Source organism: Desmodus rotundus, chromosome 7, assembly GCF_022682495.2.
Source record: "Desmodus rotundus isolate HL8 chromosome 7, HLdesRot8A.1, whole genome shotgun sequence".
NCBI lineage: Eukaryota > Metazoa > Chordata > Mammalia > Chiroptera > Phyllostomidae > Desmodus > Desmodus rotundus.
In genome coordinates this window covers 23,209,616-23,230,057 of record NC_071393.1, presented here as the reverse complement: position 1 = coordinate 23,230,057, position 20,442 = coordinate 23,209,616, and the positions used below count along the sequence as shown (strand labels likewise).

General features: G+C 41.6%; 1 long non-coding RNA gene across 2 annotated transcripts in view; it reads right to left on the bottom strand.

Moving 5' to 3' along the window:
* The window catches only part of LOC123479412 (uncharacterized), a 79,899-nt gene that overhangs the window by 22,752 nt on the left and 36,705 nt on the right, over positions 1-20,442 (bottom strand). For both annotated transcript variants that reach the window (XR_008427429.2, XR_008427430.2), the window contains exon 3: positions 12,576-12,668. This is a non-coding gene — a long non-coding RNA (uncharacterized lncRNA). The remainder of the gene's footprint in view (positions 1-12,575; positions 12,669-20,442) is intronic.

Below are 20,442 nucleotides of genomic sequence, written 5' to 3'. Positions count from 1 at the left end.
GGTGATCTACCATGCACCAGGCTCTGTAAGGAGCATTAGGGACGTACCACCACTCGAATCCTAGACCTTAACCTTTAAAAATCTACGTTATGTTGGGGCAACAAACTTGTAATCAGAATTAAGTTGCTGTATAAAACTCATGGAAATGCGAATTTCAGAATCTTGTGCTTCTTCTAACTAAAAGCTGGTACATAATTCTGGGCTCAGACACCACTCCCACTAAGCCTACTGTCCTTTACACACACTCACACACACACACACACATACATGCACATTGGCTTTGTCATACTCCAGTGGAAAAAGCCCAGAAAAATGACACAGTGGGTGTGTTTGTTCTTCTTTTGTTTATTTTGTTTATAAAATAGTCACAAAATAATTTTTGCCTGTCTTTGTTTTTTCAGCCTTTCCAAGATAACACTATTCAAAATATCTAGAACTTTTTATTAATTCATTTTGGTCTTGTCCTGGTCAATGGGATGAGGTGGGAACCAGGCCAAGGGCGCGGTGCCCCTGGCCGGGCTGGCAAACTCTGCCACCGCACACGGCTGACAAAAGCTCTAGTTTGGGCACTGGTATTGGATTGTTGATACTAATTTGGAGAAGGGAACTGTGGTCTTGACACAGTTCTAGTCTAGAGGGACCCATAGATTTTATAATTGAGTTGAGTTTAAAATGTGAAACAGATTGGCTTTGCTGGCAAACTCAGAGCACAGGTGTGTTTATTTCTTCATAAAACAATGGCACTCCTATACAGAGCCCCACAACCCCAGATGGACCCCCTATTTCTCTCCACATAGCCTCATCATCTGAATCACAGATGATGGAAACCATTTAACTCATTCCTTCCTCCTCCTGCTCCTCTCTTAGGCTCACTTAATGCCCCATAGCTCTTGCCAAGTTATTTCTCAACGCCATTTTTTTTTCACGGTATCTCTTTATTTCTCAATGGGATGTGAAAGTTCTTGGTTTTCATTTTACTAATCGGATGAACCTTGTGAATGAATAGCTCCTTTAAAGTGGCAGAAATGCCACCAGTTCACTAGAGTTTCAGTTTAGCAACAGCGCTCGCTGCCTCTGGCGGGGCTGCCCTCGGTCCTCACCACCACATTATCATTTTATGGTGCACCCCCTCCAATGTACCATTTAGTCCCCCCAAAATCCTTCTGCTTCCCCAAATTTTCTCATTCGAGTTAAACCATCAAAGCAGAGTCGCCTCCTGTTCGTGACCCAGATCAGAGCACTCACAATCTGACCTTTGCTACTGACCTCAGCTCACCTAGAGAAGAGCGTGAAAAGAGGCTCTGATTGCAAAGAATACACTAGAAATAAAGCCGGATATAAATACTTTTAACACATGGTGATGCACGTAATAATTTAAGTATGATCACAAAGCTGAGTGTAGACCTGAGGGAGGAGAGCGATGCAGTTTGGAAGGCCAGGAAATCTTCAGAGAGGAGGCTCCTCCTTCTCAGGGTTCCATAGGAGCCAATCATACGTAAAAGCAGCAGGAGAGTACTCCTGACATAACGGACATGAAATCGTACATTTAAAATGTTTAAAACTTTAGGTGATACAGGAAACTAAACCTGATTGAGTCTTTCTTATGCAGTAGGCTTTACTGTGAGTCTGCAAACATCGTTTATTTATTCCTATTGCACCTCAGTGACAAAGGTCACGTTTTTTCATTAAGCAAGCGAAGGAATTGAGACTTGGAGAATGTTGATAATTTGCTTAAAGCCCCAAAAGTAGGGTGGAATTTTAAACCATGTCCAAAGACTATCTAATAATATTTCCACTGCATTTTGCAGGGTTTTCTCAGCTGATCCTGCTCCATGGGACACTGAATTGGCTGAAGCACTAAGAAAATGTCATCCTTTGCTCCCCCCACACCCGCAACAACACACACACTTCTATACTTGTCATCAGATAAGAGAACAAGTACAGATTCTTTCAGGGAGTAACTATGCCTCAGATCTCCACAGGTAAGCTCTGGAGCCAGAATGCCCGGGCTCCTTTCTGGTGCAATGCCATCTCCTACTGAAGTCTCTGTATCCCCTGACCATTATCCCTAACTTTTAGGAAAAATGCTGGCCAAGTTATGCTGAAGATCAAGTTAAGCTCTGCCTAACGTTCTCCAGGCTCTGGAAGTCAGTCCAAAGTCAAGAAATCCAACAGTGCTTTTCCTGGCCATTAGGTTTATCAACTCTGCATATAGCGCACGCCCCATTAAGGGAGCTGTGTGATGTCAGCAAGAGAAACGAAACGACAGTGAGGATGATAGCGAAGGCAGCTCTGAAATAATAGAACCACTACCTTGGGCAGGGTGGGGGGACTTTAAAAGGTAAGTCACTTTCTCATTAATTATCTCTACTTCTTAGTCACACCCAAGTACACTCAGCAAAGGACGCACGAGGCAGCCCTGTACTGAAGTGTGTGGATTCTCACTTTGTACAGAATGCCAATTCTGATGTCGGTGGTGTTGCTTTTGGAACCTCTTCTCAGGAAGGAGATGGGTGTCTGTTGGCCATGGCTGGTTAGCTGTGATTATCAGGGCCCTAGGACAACAACACCAGGATCGTGGGTTTGATGCCAGTGACGTGCAGTCGGCCATGCCTTGTCCCTTTCCATTCATTCCATAGCCATTTATTCAACGTTTACTAGGTGCCAGATCATGTGCCGGATAGTAAACAAAAAACAAAAAAAAAGGGCCTGCTTTACTCTGAAGGAACTCGGAGTTTAATGGAACACCGGCAGTGACAGTAGACTAGCAGACAGAATAAGTGGTCAGTGGACAAACAATTGAACCAAAGAGGAGCCATTGCAGGGCCTCTTCAGGTTCAGGACATGGAAGCCTTCTCGGAGGATAAAGCACCTACCTGTCCAGTGAAGACGTGATGGGCCTCCCTACCCTGCCAGGTCCCGCACACGTGCCCAGAAAGTTTGCTGCTAGGTGTGACACGGCCCGCCCCTGAGAAAGTGGGAACGACATCCTGGAAGAGCCACGGTTACTTTCACAATGTTTTCTTATTAGAGTCACAGAACAACCCAGGAGTCACAGCTAAAATCAGCACCCTGTGAGCATGCCTCAGCACCCGAGTGAAAAGTCCCACAGTAAACTCCAGCCTAGGTCAGCGGTTCATCCTCCAAAGACCTCCTAGAGTTAGTGACTTTAGCAACGGACAGGGAAGTCCCCAACATGGTCCCTGGGGACACCATAGCCATAGAAAACTGTGTCCTGCCACCACCCATAACCACAGAGGAAGACAGCCAGCATCCATCCGACCACCATCTATAAGAAGAGGAAGTGTGACTAGATCAATTCAAGTAGACCACTCGTGAAAAAGAATCAAACTGTGTGTCATCCAAGCATTAGACATGCAGGGTGATGCGGTGGTGCAGTATTACTCTTGCCACAGTGCTCTGAGCAAATCCCCCCACTGAATTTCTGATACTTGATATAAGGGTGTTCTTCACATTCTTCAAAGAAGCGCACTGAGTCATACAGCATGGGAATGACTTCTACAGGGACCTGTCGTTGTCCAGAAATGGGGACAGAGATATCACTGGTGAACAGGATGGCCCAAGGGGAAGGAAGCAATCACCTGTCCTTAACAGCTGGGCGGGATCCTCTAGAATGGGAGGGTGGGAGGATCCTGGGGCCCCCTTGCCTCAGTGTTTTATTTGTAAAATAGAAGTGATAATTCTGCCACCCACGGGGTGCTTGTCAGGGTTAAGTAGGAGATTGCGTGTAAAGTATCTCAGATGACACGTAGTAGAAACCAAAATATGCCAGAGACCTTCCCTCATTTTGTTTGAATCTGAAAAAGGTTTACCACCTCCTCCCCGCCGCACTATATGAAAAACTTTGAGGTCCTGAGTGAGAGACAGATCTGCTAGGAATCCAAAGTGATACTGGAGCTGGTACTCTATTCTGATCTTCAGAGGGTCTTAGAACAGCCCCAGCAGGGGACTGGGACAGCATCAGAGGTCTGCCTGTCTTTGCTCTGGCTCACTTCCGCCCCCCCACCCCCACCCCCAGAACACAGCAGGAGGGGTAAGCTGGCCGGCACATTAGTGTTTCAGAAACAAGCAGCTCGGTGCAGGCTGAAGGTTAAAAGGAGCCGGTTTACCACCCCTGCATTCCTGCACTGCTGCCATTTAGCAAGGCTGGGCGCTATAATTATTACCTGAAGTAAATAATACAGTCAGCACTTTATAAAAAATGCAAACTCCTCAGCCTTCCTTTGGTTCTCTGAGCAATACCATTAATTATGATAAATTCTGATATTTGGATGACGGTGGTAGGTTATTTCTCAGATATTCCTCCACAATTTGACATCCATCATTGTCCACTTAACGGAAATTAGGGCTGAGACTCCATGGCTGAGTTTAACCACTTATTATGCCTCATTCAGGGAAGTTAATTCCCTTCTTAAATGTGTATTACATCGTATTTGAAGAGGTATTTTTTTTTAGCAGTGAATGCTTTGGGGCTTCAGTTTCTCTTGTTCCCAATGCACAGAATTCCTGCAGGGAATTTTAGCACCCTATCTTTCAGTCCCTTGAAAAGGAGAAGTTACCTGGAGAACCCTGGGACTGACTTCTGGATTTAGTGTCTTTCAATTTTCTCATACAATGCTCAGTTAACATATCCCCCACTTGGTCTTATGAGTATAGCCTATTGCCTTCTTCTTATTCACAAGTTATTTAATGAACTCGACAAGGCTGACTCTCATTAACAAAGCCTGCAGAAGTACTGGAGCATTGATGGCTTTTATTCAGTGGGCCTGGATTTGCAGAAGAGAAACACCCCAGGAGGGGGCCCTGAGTGACAGCAAAGTCACATAACACTAGGACACCAGGAAGAACTTCCTGAGGAAGTTCATTCATTCCTTTTTTTTTTTTCCTCTTCTCCAAAAGAGTGAAACGTTTCTAGCTGTAAAGGAACCTCCTTGCATATCCAGGTCTGTGCTTACAGTTGGAGGATTCTTACAGGGTCTGTGGTACGACAGTTCATCAGTAAGCATCGATAGAGCAATGCTCCAGCAGCACATAAGGCACGGTGGACAGTTAGCAAGTGTGGGGCACAGCCCTCCGAGGAGCATGCAGGCTGCTAGGCGAGGAGACTTGTGCTCCTGGAATGGAATATACGAATGACAGTTCCCATAGCTCAGTGGTCCGGGACTGTGAATAGCTTCTCCATGTGATCAGAGACCATTGGTGTGGAGGCACAAGGGAGGGTTCACCCAGAAGATATAATTTGAGCTGAAGCCTGAAGAATTCCTACTGGGTCACGGCTGGGGGGGTGGGGTGGGGATGATCATCATACCAGCAGGTGAACTGGCAGGAAGTGGGCAAAAGGGTGGCTCATGAATGCTTCACGGACCTGTGTGGGGGTCAGCCTGCTCTGGGGGATGTGTTAACTGCAGAGTGTCACTTTGGATGGGTTTGCTGAAACCGAACTTCCAATGCTTGTGACCTTTCAAAGCTGTGACCTTAGACAAGACAGATGTTATGACTTGGTGTCATATTTTCGTGTGAATTTTCCATTACTAAATAAGGAAGATATTGTAACAGCCACTGTATAGAACTCTTTCATACCCAGAGGACAGGCACAGAGTACACATACTGCTATTTGATGAGAAAACAAAAAGATCATCAGACTTTGAAAACTATGAAGCCCACACATTTCATTTTATACCTAAGGCTGGGCCTTCAGTGACTTATGAAGGTCCCTTAGTCTGCAAGTAGCTGAGAACTGTTCTCTAACTCTCAATCCAGGTCTCTCTATTTTTTTCTCTCCTCATCCCTCTCCATTCACTCCAACTTGCTCTTCTCTCCCTAAAGATCCTTTTCCAAGGCTGCCCATTACTTAAAGTGCTCTTTCATCTCAGGTTAAAATCTCACTGATTTCTAAGGCCCGGCTCCAACGTCACCTCCTTGAAAAGGCTTTGCTGGTTTTAAGAACGAGTCAGGGTGTCTTCCCTCCACTAAACTCGGAGCCTGCCACCTGTCACCCTGATGGCTGTTTCTACTCAAGTCTTGTTCCCAGTCGGCTGCGGACCTGTCTCATCTCTGAGATTATAAATCTCTCAGGATGAGAACATTGTGTTGGTCACCTCAGCACCACCTTTTAGCTTAGCACATGTCTTCACATCAGAGGCTCCCTAAATACTTAATGAATTGGTTGAACTATTGCAGTGAATGCATTTACGTCAACCAGTAGCTGCTAAGACAAGTAGGTGCCTGACAAGTTAAATGGCAAAGTGTAAACTGTAGCCAAGGAGGACCTCTCTAAAACCTACCTCAGAGCATTTCCGAGGATGGATAGCCCAAAATATAATGGCAATAATAATAACAGTCATTACTGCCTACAATATGCTAGGCACTCATTGTGACTTGGAACATTACAAATGGATGGGCGTGCTGCCTAGAAAGGAGCTACCAGTTGAGACAAGATATTCTCCCCTCTGATCTCACTCTGGGAAAAGCTGGCAGATCTGATGGATTTGCCAAGCTAAGCTGGCTCTGGTGTGAGCTGAAACAATTTGTCAAATTCTAAGGGGTTGTGAGCATGAACATGTATGAAAGGGGAAGTTTCATGTTGCCTAGAATGTCACTCCAGAACTTTTAGCCAAGGCCAGACAAGCCAGAAAGGAAATAGCCCAAGGACACCCATGCGGGTGACACAAAGCCCCTGTGCTGTTGGCTCTGGTTAAAGGTTGACGCGGGGAAGACTGACGGCCTTGATTTATAGGCAGTGAGAGCCCCAGGCTCCTGTGGAGGTGGGCCCCCACCTCGAATTAAAACAGCCATTTATGGAAATGAAAGAGGAATTACATCCCCACACTTCCACTGTAGCCTTTGGCCTCTCTTCTGAAGCTTGGAGCGCTTGGGGATTCGGGCGCGCTGACTCAGCATGCACTGTCCATTGGAGAAAGGCAGGCAGCAGTGCAGAAGTCACCTAGATGCATGGTGGTCAGCGGGGTCCCAGGGTCTTTGTCTTCAGGAAACTGCCGTTGAAACAGGCTGAGATCATCCATAGAAGCATAAATTCTGAGCAAATGTGAAAATACACTGGGAGGCGAGGGGAACTGGAATGGAGCCCTGTGACTTGGAGGAGAGTTTGAGGGTGGAGACGGGCTGATTGCAAAAGGGAAGGATGCCGGATCCTTGGAACTGCCACAATCTGACTGCCATCTAGCCACTGTGGGCACCGAGGAAATATCATCTATTCCCAGACTGGCCCCTAACTCTGTACTATCCAGCGGCATTAGCAGAACCTCTGCCTAATCCTCCCTGGGTTATTCCTGTGGCCAGAAATGCCATGATGGTTTCACGTGTCTCTGTCAAACCCCGTCAGCAAAAGTAGCAATAATAGGTAATCTTTATCAGCTATTTACTCTTTCATGTGCATTGATACACACTTTTCACGTATATGAATTTGTTTAATCCTCATAAAAACGCCAAAAGGCAGGAAATAGTATTATCCCCCATTTTACTGACAAAAAAACTGGGACACAGAGAGGTTGGGTAACCTGACTGAGGCCCCATTGTTGGTAAGTGAGGGAGCCAGGATCCAGTCTACTCCAGGGTCGATGCCTGTAAGCTGTGTAGCACGCGGCTGGTAGAGCCAGGACTGCCAGGGGCTCCCATGATCCCTGAGGAAGGCGTGTTCATGGCAGGCTCTGACACGTAGGGACTGGTCAGCTGATTCACAAAAGTCTAATCTAGTACACTAATCAACTCTTCAATCTCCGTGCCATTGTCAGACTTCTCTCCTCCTTGACTGCACGCACGTGATCTGCCTGCCATTTGGGAAGGTGGAGTGGTGCACAGCTTCTCTCATTTAGCCCATAGAAAGTTCTTATGTCACTGAACTAAGATGGTGGACCTTGAGGCTGATTCCGTACTTGGGTGTCTTCTTGGGCTCTGAGAGTCTCTCCTGCTGGACCCCACATTGTAATTCCCAGAATGTGGTCTATGCATTCTACTCTTCCAGCGGCTGCTTCGTCCTGAGCCTGGGTATATTCATGAGCCCACTCTAGGAGTTCTTCTTTGCAATTTAAACTCCTTCAGGCTGCCCTGGGGAAGGGTTTTGAACAACCTGAGGCTGACTCTCCACCTGCGGGGTCTGCAGTCCGGTTCCTGATGTCAGTGCAGCAGCTGCAGCTCTCCTTAATCCAAGGCAGCACTCCAGCCCTTCTCGCTTTCCCTCCAGATTTTCTCACTGTGCGTCAGATATTAGTAGTCCACTACATCCCATAACTGCCAAGGATGTTCCGTAGCTTTTTCAAGGAGGCCTCTGAGTATGGGCTGGTGTCATTGCACTCCCATGGCTCTCTCTAAAACTATTCTCACCAGTAGCTCCCAAATACTGGAGTCCTTTGAAATGGCTCAAGAGTTATAACACCTCTTCAGAGAAACGCTACTTGGTCCATGCTCCACAGTGCACTGGTATCTCACTTTGAAAGTTCTATTGTTTCTCGGGGCTTCATGCAAATGTTCCAGTTCAAAATCATTTACTGAACACATTATCTTTCAGACACTATTATAAGTGTTCTAGATATATTACCAGAATTAAATAGCAAAATAATTATATAAAGTAATGCCAACGCCCATACTTTAAAGACAAAGAGACTGAAACCTATATTCCAAATGTAGTTCAATACATACTATAAGCCTATTAATAATCACTTTAAATAAAAATGGATTAACTATTCCAATCCAAAGACAGCGGTTAGCTGAACGGAAGAGGGAACAAGACCCATGCACGTTCGTATGCTCTCTACAAAAGACTCGCCTCAGAAATAAAAGACACGCAGACTGAGAGTAGAGGGATAGAAAAAGATATTTTAGGCAAATGGGAACAAAAAAAGACTGCAGTAGCAATACTTATATCAGACAAAATAGATGTTAAAACAAAGGCTATAGTAAGAGAAAAAGACAGTACATAATGCTAAAGGGGTCAACCCAATAAGAGGATATAACCCTTCTAAACATTTATGCACCCAAGGTAGGAGCACTTAAATACATAAAGCAAATCCTGATGAGCATAAAATAATAGACTGACAGTAACACAATCGTAGTAGGGAATTTTAACACCCCAGTGACATCAATGGATAAATATTTCAGACAGAAGATCAATAAGGAAACAATGGCCTAAGATGACAAACTGGACCAGATAGATTTTTGATAGATTTCCAGAGCATTTCACACCAAAGCAGCAGAATATACCATTTTTTCTAGTGCCCATGGAACATTCTCTAGGATAGACCACATGTTAGGACACAAAACAAGTCTCAATAAATGCAAGAGGATTGAAATATTATCAAGCATCCTCTCTGACCACAACAGTATGAAACTAGAAATTAATTAGCAGAAAATAACCGAAAACCACAAACACATGAGGGCTAAGTAGCGTGTTCCTAAACCACACATGGTTTAATGACAAAATAAAGGGAGAAATCAAACATACCTTGGGCGAATGAAATTGAAAACACAGCACAAATTCTATGGGACACAGCAAAAGCAGCCCTAACAGTGAAATAAGAAAAAATTAAAATAAATTATCAAAATCTAGTCATAAGGGAACTAGGAAAAAATAACAACAAACAAAGCCTAAATGAGTAGAAGGAAGCAAATAATAATCAGAGCAGAAAAAAATGAAAGAGAGTCTAAAACACCAATATAAAAGATCAGTGAAATCAAGAGCTGGTTCTTTGAAAAGACAAACAAGATTGATAAACCTTTAACCAGACTTATCAAGAAACAGAAAGGATCCACACCCCGACTGCTGTGGCCCAGTGGATTGAGTGCCGGTCTGGGAAACAAAGGGTCATCTGTTCGACTCCAAGTCCAGGCACCTGCCTGGGTTGCAGGCCAGGTCCCCAGTTGGTGGTATGTGAGAGGCAACCACACACTGATGTTTTTCTCCCTCTCTCCCTCCTCTCCCTTCTGTCTAAAAATAAGTAAAACCTTAAAAAAAAAAAAGAAACATAGAGGATCCAAATAAATAAGACCAGAAATGAAAGGATACGTGAACACAACAGACATCACAGAAATACAAAGGAATATAAGAAAATATTATGAACAACTATATGCCAACAAATTGGGCAATCTGAAAAAAAAGGATAAATTCCTAGAAACATACAATCTTCCAAAACTAAATCAAGAAGAAACAAAATCTGAACAGATCATTTACAACGAATGAAATGGAAACAGTAATCAAACGAGTCCCAGTAAACAAAAGTCCTGAACCAGATGAAGTTCACAGGTGAATTTTACCAGGCATTCAAAGAACTAACACCTCTCCTTCTCAAACTATTCCAAAAACTTCAAGAGGAGGAAAGACCCCCAAACTCCTTTTACAAGGCCAGCATTATGCTAATTCCAAAACCAGATAAAAACACTACAAAGAAAGAAAATTATAGGCCCAAATCCCTAGTGTACATGAAAGCAAAAATCCTAAACAAATATTAGCAAACCAAAGTCAGAAATACATTGAAAACGTCGTACGCCATGATCAAGTGGAATTTACTCCTGGGATGCAGGGTAAATATCTGCAAATCAATTAGCAAGATAACACCACATAAATAAAATGAAGAATAAAAATCATACGATTATATAAATAGAGGCAGAAAAGGCATTTTGTGAAATCCAGCCTCATTATGATAAAAACTCTCAGCAAAGTAGAAATAGAAGGAATACACCCCAACATGGTAAGGGCCATCGATAACAATCCCCCAGCCCAAATCATATTTAATGCAGAAAAACTAAAAGTGTTTCCGTCAAGATCAGAAACAGGACTGGGATGTATTATTTCACACTCTTATTAAACACAGGATTGGAAGTCCTAGCCACGGCAATTAGACAACAAGGCAAAATAAGAGGCATCCAAATTGGAAAGAAAGAAGTAAAATGGTCATTATTTGCAGATGACATGATCCTGTATGTAGAGGATACTAAAGATTGCACTGAAAACAAAACAAAAAAAAACCCCAAAACAAACAAAAAACAACTACTAGAACTGGTGAATGAATTCATTAAAGTAACAGGATACAAAATTAATATTCAGAAATCAGTTATATTTTTATATACCAATAATGATCTATCACAAAAGTAAACTAAGAAAACAATCTTATTTGAAATTGCATGTAAAAAATAAAGTACCTAGAAATAAATTTAACCAAGGAGGTAAAAGAACTAAACTCAAAAAGTTATGAGATACTGAAGAAACTGAGGAAGATGCAAATAAATGGAAGCATACATCCTGTTCATGAAGAGGAAGAATTAACATCATTAAAATGTCCTTATTACCCAAAGCAATCTATAGATTTAACACAATTCCTATCAAAATATTAACAGTGTATTTCACAGACTAGAATAATCCAAAAATTTATATGAAACCACAAAGGACCCCAAATAGCCACAGCAATCTTGAGAAAGAAGAAAAATGGGGGAGGAATCACACCACCTGGTATCAAACTATACTACAATACTGCAATAATCAAAACGGCATGGTACTGGCAGTAAAACAGACATATAGATCAATGGAACAGAATAGAGAGCCCAGAAATAAACTCAAGACTTCATGGTAAGTCAATATTTGACAAAGGAGGCAAGAACATACGGTGTGGTGAATACAGACTATTCAATGAATGTTGTTGAAAAATTGGACACATACTTGCAAACATGAAACTAGACCACCTTCTCCCACCATATACAGTGATAACCTCTAAATGGATTAAAGACTTAAATGTAAGACTTGAAACCATAAAAATTCTAGAGGAAAACATAGGCAGTAAAATCTTGGACATTTGTTGTAGCAATATTTTTTCTGATACATTGCCTCAGGCAAGGGAAACAAAAGAAAAAAGAGACTAATGGGATTACGTCAAACTGAAAAGTTTTTGCATAGCAAAGGAAATCGCCAACAAAACAAAAAGACAACCTTCTGCATGGAAGAAGACATTTGCTAATTATCCATCTGATAAAGGGTTCAAATCCAAAATTTATAAAGAACTCAGATATCCTAATACCAGGGGAAAAAAAAAACTCAATTAAAAAGTGGGCCAAAGACCTAAATAGACACTTCTCCAAGGAAAATGTATAGATGGCCAATAGACATACGAAAAGTTGCTCAACACCACTAATTGTCAGAGAAATACAAATTAAAACCACAAGGAGATATCACCTCACACTTGTCAGAATGGCTGTCATCAATACATCAACAAACAAGTGTTGGCGAGAATGTGGAGAAAAGGCATTCATGCACTGTTGATGGGAATGCAGATTGGTGTGAACACTACAGAAAAGGGTAGAGGTTCCTTAAAAATTAAAAATGGAATTGCCTTATGACCTAGCAATTCCACTTCTGGGAATATATCCCCCCAAATCCAAAATACTAATTTGAAATGCACCCCTGTGTTCACTGCAGCTTTATGTACAATAGCCAAGGTACAGAAGCAGCCCAAGTACCCATGAATAGACATGAATAGACGAGTGATAAAAAAGTGGTGGTACATGTACACAGTGGAATACTGCTTGGCCATGAAAAGAAAATGAAATCTTACCTTTTGTGACAGCATGGATGGACCTAGAAGGTATGCCCCATGAAATAAGTCAGATGAAGACAAGTACCATATGATGCCAATTCTATGTGGACTCTGAAAACAAAAGAAATAAACAAAATAGAAAGAAATTCATACATATAGAGAATGAACCAACAGCTATCAGAGGGGAGGGGTTGGGGGCTGGGTACAAAAGGTGAAGAGATTAAGCAATACAAGTTGGTCCTTACAAAATACAGAGATATAGGGGAATACAGTCAACAATATAGTGATAGCTGTGTATGGAGCCGGGTGGGTGCTTGAAGCATAGGGGGACCGCTCTGTGAAGTAGATTGATTGTCGAGTCACGCTGCTGCAGACCTGAATAATGCTGAATGTAAACTACAACTTAAAAATCAAAACAGAAAGTAAAAAAAGAAAAGGAATATGGCATATTTTCCAACTCATTCATGTCAGAGCCTTAAAAAACCATAAATAGACAAATGTAGCCTCTAAATATTTAGCACAAATATAAAAATGAATGGTGTAATTTGAAGTTATTTAGATAAAGGTGTTTCAGGGTTAGGAGGCTTTCTAGGAAGTTTCCTCAGGGATCAGTCCCCATTTTACAGTGATTTATATGATGGAATCAGAGATAGGTTCCTAGGGGGGGTAAAATATATTAAACAAAAAAGTTAACCTTGTTTTAATTGACCCCCACCTTTTCCACAGAAGCTGAGCCCCTTGGGCAGCTGAAACCACAACACTTTTTCAAGCAAGGGTTGAGAGGGAAGGCACAGGGAGAGACACTGGCCAGGTGATGGGCCCGAGAGAGCCCAGAAGAATGGAAGTTGGAGAAAGAGTGACGTTCCCATCAAAACAAAAGTCTCCAGAAAGCCTCAGAATCCCAGATGATCCATCACAGCACCGGAGGCTTCACTTGGTAGATTTTAATCTTAGAACAAGGGTTTAATACATTTCATGCCATGGGGATATTAGTTTTGGAGCAGATTGAGCTTAAGTCATCTACCCGGCATTTACAAAGCCACCTGATTAATCAACGGCCTCCAAATTTTGCTCTTTCTCCACAATGCACTCAGGAAAATAGGTGGCTATTATTACTCATTATTTTTTATCAGCAAAAGTAAAAAAAAAAAAAGTGATTTCTCTCAACCCTCCCAAGCTTTAAAATGAGAGAAGCAATATGATTATATATTGCTGGAAAGAGATGCAGTTGTAGAGAATTATAAATCATATTCTTTTGTTTGGTTGGCATTTTTTTGTGTTTATTTGTGTCTAATGCGAAGAACAGGAGAATTTCCATAATTTGCATTCTATAACCTGCAGTTCATGTGACAGGAGAAAAAATCTAATCACAAAAATGTGCTTTGCCTTTCTGGGCCAAAAGCAAAATAGCGCCAGGTTGAAACATTCATCTATTTCTCCTGCCAGGATTTATTCCTTTCGGTGACAGTCCCCTATCCTTAAAAACAAACAAGCAAAAACTCTTAGGGATTTGCTCACAAAGATATTGGTCAAAATACACATTTTTGTCTTGTGGTCTAGTCTTTTAGATCATATTAACTGGAGTGATGCACTTCTTTCTGGGGAGGAAAAAGATTACATGTGGTCTCATATTTTGTTTGTAAAACAAAATGGGACAGCAAGTGTATTTCGCCCAGGTTCTGAGAGGGGAAAAACAGGACCGGCAAATACAGCACCAGCATTATATGCATGCAAGACAGGAACACGGCGTCAGGGAGAGCTCTCTAAGTGGGTTTGTGTCTGCTCTGCATTCAGAAACCACATATCACGACAGTATTCGAGGCTGCAAAGGAATAACACTGAGTGTATGAACAGATTTTGTCATTTCCTTTGTACCCATTCAGGGCGAGCCAAGAGGATATATATTTAAATGTTAGTATGAAATGTTGAAGCTGGACAGTTTCAAAGTCGTTGAATCTCTGAGGGCAATGAGATATGTGACTGAGTTCCAAGGGAGTGTGGTATGATCATTGATTTCCAAGAGTTTTCATTTTGTGCTACGTACCCAATGACTTACGCCAGGGCAGATACAGAATGAGTTAATCCACGTGTCTCTCTGTGTATAATCTATATATTTACAGACAAAGATGCACTGGGGTATATATACACATACGTGGGAAAGACATAATAAATAACTGGTCCAATGGGATCAAGACATTTGACTTTTAATGACTTTTTTTTTACAGCAATTTCAGATTCCCAGGAAAATTAAGGGAAAGGCACAGAGACTCCACACACTCCCAGTCCCAACACAGGCACAGCCTCCCCCACCATCAACATCTTCCACCAGCGAGGCACATGTGTTGTGACCGATAAACTCACATTAACACGCCGAAATCACCAAAGTCCATAGTCCACATTCCGGCTCCCTCTCTGGGTTGTGCATCCCATGTGCTGGAGAAATGTGCAATGCTGGGTATCCACCATTGTAGACTCACACAGAGTATTGTCACTGGCCTGAAATCCTCTGCGTTCTGCCTGTTTACCCACCCCCACCCCAACCCTTGGCAACACCGATCTCACTGTCTCCACAGTTTTGCATTTTCCAGTAGGCCATGAAGTTGAAATCATACAGTTTGTACACTATTCAGACTGGTTTCTTTCACTTAGTAATATGCATTGAAGTTTCTTCCATGGCTTCTCACGGCCTAGTAGCTCATTCTTTTTTAGTGCTAAATAATAGTCTATTTTCTGGATACAGCAGTTTCTTTATTCATTCACGTCCTGAAGGATATCTTGGTTGTTTCCAAGTTTTGGCAATTATGAATAAAGCAGCTGTAAATATCTATGTGCAAGCTTTTGTGTGAGTACATGGTTTCAAATAATTTAGGTAGATATCAAGGAACGCAATTGCTAGACCACACAGAAGACTGCCAAAGTAGCTGTACCATTATTCATTCAAACCAACACTAAATGAGCGTGTCTGTCGCTCCACATCTTTGTCACACTTTGATGTTGTCAGTGTTGCGGGTGATGGCCATTCTAAGTGGTAGGGAGCGGTATCTCATTGCAGTTTTAAATTTCATTTTCTTGATGACATGTAATATGGAGCATCTTTTCATGGGCTTCTTTGCCATCTGTATATCTTCTCTGGTGAGGTGTCTGTGAAAGTCTTTGGCCATTTTTTATTTGGGATGTTTGTCTTCTAATTGTTAAGTTTTAAGAGTTTGGGTAACAAACTTTAATCAGATGTGTGTTGCAAATATTTTCTCTCGATCTAGTTTCTATTTTTATTCTCTTCACACTATCTTTCACAGAAGAGATTTTTAAAAAAAGTTGATGAACTCCATATTATCAATTATTTCTTTCATGGGTCATGCTTTTGGTGTTGTACCAAGAAAACATTTTGAGTTAATTTTTGTGAATGATATAAGGTCTCTCTCTCTAGAGTCATTTTTCTTTTGCATGTGAATTATTTGTTGAAGGAACTATCTTTGCTTCATTGTCTTGCCTATGTTCCTTTGTCACAGATCAATTGACTACACTTATGCGGGTTTATTTCTGGGCTTTCTATTCTGTTCCACAGACCTATTTGTTTATTATTTGTCAGTATCACAGGCTTGGTTACTGTCGTTTTATATCAAGCCTTAAAATCAGGAAGTGTCAGACCTCCAAATATGTTCTTAAATATTGTGCTGGCTATTCTGGGTCATTTGCCTCTCCAAATAAACTATAGGAGCAGTTTGTTGACACCCACGAAATCCCTTGCTGGGATTTTGCCTGAGGTTGCATTGAATCTCCAGGGCAAGCTGGGAAGAACTGACATTCTGACATTGATAAGTCTTACTATCCATGCGTATAAAATATCTCTTTGTTTAATTTAGCTCTTTGATTTTGTCCATCACGGTTTTATAGATTTTCTCATATAAATTTTACATGTACACTTAAGTATTTCATTGTAGAGGGTGTCAATGTAGATAATTTCTTTTCAATTTCACATTCTACTTCCTTATTTTTGATATAAAGGAAAGCAACATACTTGTGATTAATCTTGAATCCTTCACTCTTGCTATCATTGCTTATTAGTTTTATTTTTATTGCCAATTCTTGTTTTTTCTGTGTATAGACAATCATGCAATCTATGAACAAAAAGAGTTCTATGTCTTCCTCTCCCAAGCTGTATGTGTAGTTTCTTTTCTTGCCTTATTGCATTAACTTGAAATTCCAGTGCAGTGTGGGAAAGCAATGGCAAGGGGGGAACATCTTTAAGTTGTACCTGATCTTACTGTGAAAACTTCAAGTTTCTTACCCTTAAATATAATGTGAGCTATATGCTTTTTATAGATATTCTCTATCAAGTGGAGGGAGTTCCTCTCTATTCCTAGGTTAGTGAGAGTTTTTATTATGAATAGGTATTGAATTTTTTCCACTGCTTTTTTTTTAACATCTATTGATATTATCATGAGATTTTACATGTATAGCCTGTTGGTGAGATAAATTAATTCATTTTCAAATGTTGATCCAGTTTTTGATCCCTAGGTAAATTCTACTCAGTTATAATATATAATACTTTTTATACATTTTTGGATTAAGTTTTCTAAAATTTCATTGAGGATTTTTGAAACTATGTTTGTGAGAGATTTTCTTTTCTTGTAATGTCTCCGCCTTTGCTCGGTTTGGGGATTAGGGTACTGTTGCCCTCATAGAATGAGTTAGGACATATTCTCTGTGTTCCTGGCCTCTGTAAGTGATCACAGAGACTTGATTCAATTTCTTCCTTAAATGTTTGGTAGAATTCACCAGAGAACCCTACCAGGTCTGGTGTAATATTTTAGATTTTCATGGCAAAATGAGTTTCAGCCATGTGTGATGTGACACAGAAATTTAACAGGCCAAAATCTAGGAAGAGTTAGAGCTTTGTTGGTTCCGAGAAAGCCCATATTAAACATGATGTCCAACCTGTGACCTAAAAGTAGAGGTAGGAAGGAGGGCTGGGAGAAGAAGCCAAAGGCTGAAAGCTCCCTAAGAAACAGACATGAGTCAAACATGAGGTCTTTTGCTACAAAAAGGAGCTGAGGGTAAACAAAAGAATCCAAAGAGGAATAGAAAATAATATTTTGATTGAATTCAGCATAATCTTTCTGAGTTTTATTTTCTGTCTTAGAACTGCGCTCATGTTGCCTCTGGCACCCTAATGAAACCACCTACACTTCGACAGTTTTGAAGATTGACAGGTTAATTGCTGGGCTGGGATGAGTTTGGTTAAATCAGGAGGAAGCTTCCTTTTTAGTGAACGCCACATGCACACACACACGCTGACTCTCAAGTACTTTAACTCTAATAATTGTTGTTAGTTCTCTGTTGTTCTGATAATCTAGTGCAGCGGTGTCAGACTCATTTTCACCGGGGGCCACATCAGCCTCGCAGTTGCCTTCAAAGGGCTGAGATAATTTTAGGACTGTATAAATGTAACCACTCCTTAACTGTTAAGGAGTTGAAATTACATTCGGCACTTCCAAGGCAACTGCGAGGCTGGTGTGGCCCCCAGGGGAAATGAGTTTGACACCCCTGATCTAGTGCTATATAACAAGCCAACTGAAAACTTCTTGATCATACTTTAAACGTTAAGGGGAAGGAAATTTGAATCTGGCATAGTAGAGATGTTTTGTCCTATTGCATCATGTCTGGGACCTCAATTTTAAAAATTTAAAAACTTGGAATGACTTAGTGACTGGGGCTTGGAATAGTGACATGTCTGGAGGTCAATGCTGGCTGCTTGCTGGGACCTCAGGTAAACTGTCAGCCAGAATGCCTGTGCGTGGCCGCTCCACGCAGTCTCTGCACATGGGCTAGATTAGGCTCCTTCATACCCTGGATGCTGGGTTCCAAGAGCAAGCGCACCAAGAGAATGCAGTGCAAGTACAAAGCTTGCAGTGTCGCTTTATGAAGTATTCTATTCATTGTGGTGGCTGCGGCCATCAGAAAGCTCTTCTTGGTTCAAATGGAGGGACATAGACACCACCACTCAGTGGGAAGAAAGCCACGGTCCTGTTGGAAGAAACGCACGTGGGACACAAGATGTTGTCATGGGCATCTCTGGAAAACACAAACCGCCACACCAGTAAATCAGTAGAGATAATAATGACAGTTTACTGAAAGTAGAGTAGCAGAAGAGAATCTTGACCTTTAAAGAGTCATCAATCTCGAGCTGATGAGAAGACAGATGGAAACATCACTCACCCAACAGAATTTGAGGAAATTCTTCAGTAAATCAGAGTGACCGCCACAAGGCTCCCTACTTTAGAGAACCCCATCTTACCACACTGATGGGCTTTGGTTGAAAACCAAGTTATTGAAAGACACGGGTGGCTCTACAGCTTGTCACTTGAAAAGGCTTAGAATTTATATGTGTAATCTTGAGGTCATGAAGACAGGGTATGCAGCTTTCAAAGCAGCCTGAAGCCATGAGGAAAACTGATGGAGAGAGTTTTAAATCGCCAGATCTGTCACAGAGACTAGACGCATTGCTACAGCATGCACTAACCCTCTGGCTCCTCCCCCAGTCACGGAAGCATGTGGAATCTGGCTGGTGGTCTTCATATCCACCTTGGGCAATACCAGTATCCTCGGAGACACAAATGTCCATGTGAGCCACCTCTTCAACATCATAGCCTTTCAGTCCCTCCAACTCATCATCTCCAGTGATGTTTTCCATTCCACTAAACAACCCGTTCCCATAGCTACATTCCAGACCTTTCCAGTACTCATAATTGCTCTACCTCAAAGTCCACTCCCCTCTCTCAGCATTCGTGCCATTCACACTAACTGAGAATTTCAGTCTATTAACTATTTACTTTCACCTTATCCATCATCCCTCTCTTCTCTTTTTATTCATCTTGGGTTACTCCTCTATCACCCATGTCACTTTGCAATATCCCATCTTTTTAATAATATTCTTACTAATGCCTTAAAACTCATTTTTTTCCTTTTTTAACCATGCATTCTCTTAAAGGTCTTTTGAAAAATCAAAGCCAGGAAGACTTTTTTATTCCTACTCTCATACACATGCCTCAAGGCGAGGCTCAAATGGAGGGAAGAGAGACCCTTCTGGAAGGATAAACAAAGTTGGCTAATATCCAAAAAAAATACCTGGCCACATAAATATTTCGTTAATTTTGCTAATTACTGTGAGGGAGCAGCTCAGTGCACTATCTGAACAGTTAACACAGATTCTAACCCTCAAGGGCCCAGGAATAAGGTGCAGGCTTCTGATTAGTAAGACTGTGGTGCCCATCCTCCCCCTGGTGTTTGCACTTCAAGTTGGCAAACCTGAATCCCATCACCAGGGAAATATATTGGGCTGGCCAAAAAGCCTATTTAGTTTTTTTCTGTAAAATAAAAGGCATATTTTTCATTTTCACCAATAACTTTATTGATTTGGATATTTGGAGTATATCGGCTACCTTCTGCTATTGGCTTCTAGTGGCTAGCGGCCAGGGCTGCTGCTAAACATCTTCCAAAGCGTAAGACAGCCCCACAGCAAAGACTTATTTGGCCAAAATGTCAATAGTACCAAGGAGCTTCACAAACGACTTTGACATGTTTGCTCAGTCACAGCACCTTCTCCATACACTGCACACATCTTTTTGTGTGTGTTTCAAAGCATAATATGCCAAAAATGTTGCATATTTTCTTCCATCTTCAATATAAAAATGGCTACACAAAAATCACCATTTTTGATGTTCTTTTAAATGCAAGCTGATATGACAGCTGTCACAATATAATCTGACAAAATTGTTTCGAATGACATTAAAAACAACTAAGCACTACAAGGGCCATCATCCAGAAAAAACTAAAGGAACTTTTTGGCCAACCCCAAGAGATGGCTTAGCCTTTACTCTTCCCA